The following is a 6,958-nucleotide window of genomic DNA, read 5'->3' on the forward strand; positions in this document are numbered from 1 at the left end:
TCTCGACGCCCGACTCGACGCATGGCTAAATCGGTGGTCCCCAACCTTTCGAAGCCTTATTATGAAAAAAATCCCCACATACAAACATACTCGCACGTATAACTAATGTGTGTGTGTGTGTGTGTGTGTGTGTGTGTATGTGTGTGTGTGTAAAACTGATGAGAATAACATCTATGACGTTTTCAAGGCATCCCGCGGGCCCCATGATAAGGCTCCCGGGGCGTCATGGCACTCTTGGGGGTTAAAAAGAGGTTGGTGAAGGGTGGTGGAGGTGAGGTGAGGTGAGGATAGGTTAGGTTAGGTAAGGTTTAAGTTCGGTTTGGTTAAGTTTGGTTTGGCTTGATTTGGTTTTTAAGTTTGGTTTGATTTGGTTTGGAAAGCTAGGGACCACTAACCTTACACGACGCTTCGGTCCATACAACGAAGTAGAGTAGTAGACTTTTAATTCGACAAAACCAAATGAGCGTTTTACTTCACTTAAACAAAAACGATGTCATACGGTAAGCCCCACAGAAAAAAAAAAATGCACGACGAAATAATAAAACCTCTCTCTCTCTCTCTCTCTCTCTCTCTCTCTCTCTCTCTCTCTCTCTCTCTCTCTCTCTCTCTCTCTCTCTCTCTCTCTCTCTCTCTCTCTCTCTCTCTCTCTCTCTCTCTCTCTCTCTCTCTCTCTCTCTCTGCTTCCCCATATTTGTTTTCATTACGGTGACCAATGACCTAAAGGGACGACCCACCTTCGGAAACTAGGGCAGGGAGAATGAAAGGAGATAAATCAAATAAATTCTAGTAACGAGTAGACAACGCGGGTGTTACAAGGTAGTGGTGACGCACGACTTGTTACCTATACGTTCTTTTTAACCCGCATGAGCCTAGTGATGTTGTCCCGGCCGCCATTTCCATAGCATGAGGCTGTTATAGTACGTGTGACTACATAGGAATGACTCTGGAGTTAATGAGTATTGAATGAGTCTGGAGTGAGGTACCACCACTTTGATGATTTTAAACACGTCCTTGACCAGACAGTTGCCCGATCCAACGCTACAGACGTACAGTGGTGAAAAGCACAATAACAACAGGTGGAGCGGAGCGAGGATGCAACAGGGTAATCAGATTAGCAGCAGACTGGAAGGGAGCAAAGCAGGTGTCTGGGGCATTAGCAGCGGCGAGTGATGGCCAAACTGAAAGAGAGAGGCTCAGAAACTAAACCAGTGAGTAAGATACAGCTGCAAGGTGGCACTGGGAGCTGATCGGCTGGGAAAACAGACACCCAGGTAATCCTATGGCAAGCGCGGGTACACCAGTCTCTGCTCAGCTTGGTGCGCGTGGCGGGCGGCGCAACTGAGGCCCCATCCCTGGTGCAGAAGTTACTGTTGACACTCACTTCCAAGGTCACTGCATAAAAATGACAGAAATTTGCCCAGACTACCTACGACCCATTACGACAGCTTTGCATGCCTCTCAAAATGCGACACAAACCTGCTTTGCGATTCATTTTCGCATTATCCATTATTTGAAGAAGTCCGCGGTGCCGCAAAACACGACACACAAACGCAATAAAATATTTGCAACACACCAACACTGACGAATTCAAATATGTCTTAGTTGTTCTACAATGTTGGAAATAAATATATTTCCTCAAGAAACGAGTTTAAAATATATATAAGGTTATTCAAGGACGAGCCATTCCGGGCAGACACTGCCATGCACGAAGGGCCGGAGGAAGGGCTGGCTCCACGTCACCTCTGCCGCAACCCTGCCTGACTAACCTCGTTCCCTAAAGATTCATGACGAGCTTTGTTGTAACTTATATTCTAGGCTCACTTCTTACACCGGCCTGTTAGACAGTGTCAATATTTGCCGAGTGTAGCCAATTAAAACTGACGTGTGTGTGGCGGAAGATTTCACCCACGCCGGCTTATTGTATTACACAAAGACCTGACTCTTAGTGAACTAAACGCGTGTGTGTGTATGTGTGTGTGTATGTGTGTGTGTGTGTGGGTGGGTGGGTGTGTGCGCGCGCGCGCGCGCGCGCCAGCGCACAATCGCCGGCAACATTATACAGAGCTGCAGAGTGCTTTAAATCCTCATTATGTAAATAGAGCTTCATGCTCGTTGGTCTGATCAGGCCCTGCATTGATAACACGAGTTTTACTCGCCAAGTCCGCTAACCACTGGGCAAGCAGGTGTGAAACGTTACCCAATTTCAGTGGCATTAAAAAGGAATCACATGCCATTAGTGTGTTAGGCAGCCCCACAACGGCCGGCAGCGACCTTCCCGCAGCGGACACAAAAAGGGTTACTTGTGTCGGTGCATGTATGTATGTATGTTTGTTTGTTTGTTTATATATATATATATATATAGAGAGAGAGAGAGAGAGAGAGAGCTCCGTTCACACTTGAGTAAACAATATTTTCTTTTCCTCTCAGTAAGAAGCAAAAGGAAAGCGATGCAGCAAACTCTGTCCTTTGTGTCCCAGAAGAGCTGAGCGTCGCGGAAAATTGCGTGTTTAATATTACGAGGAACAGTGCAGTGCGAGGGGCTGTCTTAGGGCTAGATGAAGACGTGTGTGTGTGTGAGTGGATCTGGATCTGGATACATGATGCGCAGGGAACCCATACAGGTGCATAACACGCATATTTGTTGGCTGTTGGGGGGACGGGGGAGCCGGGTGTGCAAGGGAGGGAAGTGAATCAAGTGTAATTGTTAAGTGTTGGTGTGTTGTGGTGACAAGTGATTGTGTATTTGTTTTCTGAGTGAGTCTATTGTATTGCAGTCTAAAATCTGTTGAGGGAGGCTGTTCCAGTCACGTATGGTGCGTGGAAAGTATGAGTGCTTGTATGTGTCAGTGTTAGTGTGATATGTTTGGTATTTATGGATGTGTGTGTTACGAGTACGTTGACTGTTTGCGTTGTGTAGGTATGTTTGTGGGTCAATGTCAATGTGAGTGTTTGTGATCTTGTACATAAGTATAACTCTGTGTGCTTGTCTGCGTATGTGAAGAAGTTCCATGTTTATCTGTTGTTTGATCCGTGTTGTGATGCCAAGCGTTCGAGTGTAATTGTTTGTAATGAACCTAGCCGCCTTGGTGCTGATTTTTTCTAACCAATCAATGTTTCTGTGTGTGTAAGGATCCCACACCGTGGAGCAGTATTTCAGTGTTGATCTCACAAGTGTTTCATAAGCTATGTGTTTAATGTCAGGTGTGCAGTTATGTAAATTCCTCCTCAGGAACCCCAGCGTTCTGTCGGCTGTGGCACTGATAGGGTCTATGTGAGTGTTAAATTTCAAGTTAGTTGAGAACTGGATACCAAGGTACATGCGTGTGTGAACTGATTCTAAATCTGAATTGTGGAGAGTGTAAGTGTGATGGATGAGGTTGTGCGCTCTGGTGAATCTTAATAGTTTGCATTTGTCTGGTCGGAAGTGCATCTGCCAAGTGCGTTCCCACCGCTCGAGGGCGTCCAAGTCGTTTTGTAGTAGACTGCAGTCGTCACTAGTCCTTACTGCTCTAAACAGTAAACTATCGTCGGCAAATAGTCTAGTGGAAGAGTTAGGCGTTGACAGTGGAAGATCGTTAATGTACAGGAGGAAAAGAAGAGGGCCTAGAACGGTGCCTTGTGGGACACCTGAAGAAACAGGGACAGTGTCAGATGAAGATCCGTCAAGAACACGTTGAGTCCGGTTAGTAAGAAATGCAGTGATCCAGTGAAGAATAGTTCCTGAAATACCGTAGTATTTCAGTTTTAATGTCAGTCTTTTGTGCGGAACTTTGTCGAAGGTTTTGGCAAAATCTAAAACAAGAGTGTCAACTTGTTTAATGTCACGTCGGTCAAGTAACCTCGTTATGTCGTGATATGTAGTAATGAGTTGCGATTCACATGAGCGTTTAGGTCAAAAGCCGTGTTGTGAGTCAGTAAGGATGTTGTTTGTGTCAAGGTGATTCATTATGTGTTTGTGTATTAGTACATGGATTCGATGTTAGTGAGATGGGGCGATAATTGGCTGGGTCAGTCCTGTCACCTGTCTTAAATAAAGGATTAATATTTGCCAAAAGCCAGTCAGAGGGTAATGAGGTGGATGATAGTGATTGGGTGAATATGGCCTGAAGGATGGGGGCAAGGATGGGGGCAAAGGATTTAAGGATGAAGGCGGGAATGTTGTCGGGCCCAGTGGATTTGGTTGTGTCGAGTCCTTCTAGTAATTTCTGTATTCCGTTAGTCGTGATGTCAAGGAGGGGTATCTGGGGGAAGGGGCTGTATGGCATGTTTGGTGTCAGGTTGTGTTCTTGTGTGTACACCGATTGGAACTGTGTGTTGAGTATTTGTGCTTTGTGTTGTGGGCTGGATACTAATGTGTTAGTGTTGTCTTTAAGTGATGTAATCGTGTTAGTGTCATGTTTGCGCGTCTTAAAGAACCTGAAAAAGTTTCTTTTGTTATTTCTTACGTTGTCTGAGAGATAAGTTGCTATGTGTCTGCGTTCCGCTACTTTTATGTTTTTGGCAAATGTCTTTTGGTGGTTTTTGTAAGTGGTCCATTTATCTGTTGTGTTGTATGTCTGCGCGCGTCTGTAGAGTCTTTGTTTCTTGCGATGTTGTCTGCGTAGATCACTGGAAAACAAGGGGAGTGTGTACCTACTAGAAAGTGTTTTTTGTGCTATGTGTCTGTTCATTGAGGCGTGTATGGTGTGTTTCAGGTTGTTCCAGTTAGTGGAAGGAAGTCTTGTGTGTGGGTCAGTCGCAAAAAAGTCAGTGCTGAAGGCAGTTAGGTCTTGTTTGATCATGTCTAAGTCAGCCCTTGAAAAAAGGAAAATCTGTCTGGGTCTCTGTTTATGTCTAATCGGTCGGAGGTCAGCGTCAACGATGAGTATGTCATGGTCACTTAGTCCTGGAACAACCTGAGTGTTTGTTATGTTAAGAATGTTGTTGGTGAGAAAAAGTTCGAGTGTGTGTGCTGTGGTCAAAGGGCCACCGTGGCACACTGCGTGTTGCAGTATGTGTTCATGTTGGCTGGAGTACTGTTTGCGAGAGTGAAAATGTATTTATGATGCCAATGAATGTGTCGTGTAGTTGGCGTCTGTTTGTGTGGGGAATAATGGGGTTTGGGGCGTCACCATCGGGAGGGTCAAATGGGGAAATTGCAGTCCAGTCAATGTCTGGGAGGTTGAAATCACCCGTGATCCAGATGTGTTTGCTGCCTGTATGCGTGAAAGAGAAATTTGAAAGTTGTGTAAATAGTCTGTATTAGTAGAAGGCGATCTGTAAAAAGCAGCAATAAGAAGAGATTTACAGTTGAAGGTTTGTAACTGGACCCAGGTGATTTCGCACTCTGTCAAGGTCAGGCCTATGCTTAACACAAAGACCCGGCTTGGTGGCGATGATAACACCGCCACCTTTGCCGAGGTCTGTCGAGCGGTCTTTACGGAATACTGTCATGCTAAAGGGGGGAGGGAAAATCCCACTACTGTCAACGTCTGGGGTCAGCCAAGTCTCTGTCCCTACTATTATGTCAGGATTGTGTATAGTAATTAAGTGGTGCAATTGGGCTATTTTATTTTTTATGCCACGAAAGTTTATTGTAAGTAAACGGAGGGAAGTGTGGTTATGATGTGGTGGTAGCGGAAGTGAAGGGAGAGGTGAGGAAGGTGAAGATACAGAAGAAACGGGAGGGGGTGAAGAAGTAGAGGAGGGAGGTGAAACAGGAGGTGATGAACAAGGGGAAGAAAAGGAAATAGGGACTGGGGAAAGTGAAAGAGTAGGATCGGGGGAGAGTGATAGGGCAGACCTGGGTGTGTTAGTAGCTGTGGTGAGAGGTGAGTGATGGGTCAAGTCTGGCGTACGGAGGGAACGCACCTGTCTGTGGGTGTTTATGGGACTAGGTGTGAAGAATGGAGCCGGGTTATGAGAGGTGAGAGGTGTTGAGTGTTTGGGGTTCAAGAGGAGAAGGTGTTGTGTGCCAGGTTTGTATGTGTTGTGATGATGTAGCGTGTCGAAGGAATTTAAAAGTGGAATAGGATCAGCTGAGAAGAATGAGGATGAGAAATTAGGTACCCCGCATCTAAAAATGCAGATCCACGAGACGCTATTGTCAACCAATCCAGCATAAATCGGCGTGAAAGACCCGATACAGCTGACGTGGTACCAGCCAGTATGCTCGGATCTATCACGACACGAATCACACTGGATGGCCCTCTGCCCCCACCTCACCGCCTTGCTACAAAGTTGGCAAGGATACTTAGGGCAATAAGGGCCAGGGTTGACCATAGCGCCCGCGTCTCCACTTAGAAGCAGCAAGAGAAGGATGGTGTGTCGTCTGTGTACCTTTGTGTCGTTGTTGGTGTGCCGTTTGAAACAATGAACCACGGTGCGCGATAACGATTGTGTGTGAGTGCTTGTTTGTGACTGATGCAGTTTTGTTGTTTGTGTCCTCGAATGTGTTAGTGAGTGTAGTATAAGTGCTGTGTGTATAAATGTTGTGATCAGGAAGGCACTGTGTATGACGGAATAACGGTGGTCGTGTCTTACCTTCCGTGAATGTGTAAGGTGTTGTTGTGTTGTCGGCAGTTTCCTAGTGTCATTGTGCCGGTTCGTGGACTGGAACAGCCTCGTTCGGCACTTATGAGTAATGGCCATTATCAATTAAAATGTTAAGATAATAAAATGAAATAAAAAGTAAAAACTAGATTAAAAGTATTAAAAACCAAATTAAAACAGTATGTACGTAAATAAAAAGTGTTGTGTGTGTGTATTCACTTAGCTTATGATGGGATGGGTGAGGGAGTGTAAGTGTGTGTGTGTGTGTGTGTGTGTGTGTGTGTGTGACGAGGCAGGGTGGTCGTGTCTTTGTTATCTCCGTCGCCGCACTCGTTCTCCAGTCAGTCACTTTAACGCCATTGTCACATTATCAAACTTTGAAATGCACAAAATATCAGACAGCGAGGCTACAGTTTTAATTAATTGC

The sequence above is a fragment of the Eriocheir sinensis genome, chromosome 1, assembly GCF_024679095.1.
Source record: "Eriocheir sinensis breed Jianghai 21 chromosome 1, ASM2467909v1, whole genome shotgun sequence".
NCBI classification, from domain to species: domain Eukaryota; kingdom Metazoa; phylum Arthropoda; class Malacostraca; order Decapoda; family Varunidae; genus Eriocheir; species Eriocheir sinensis.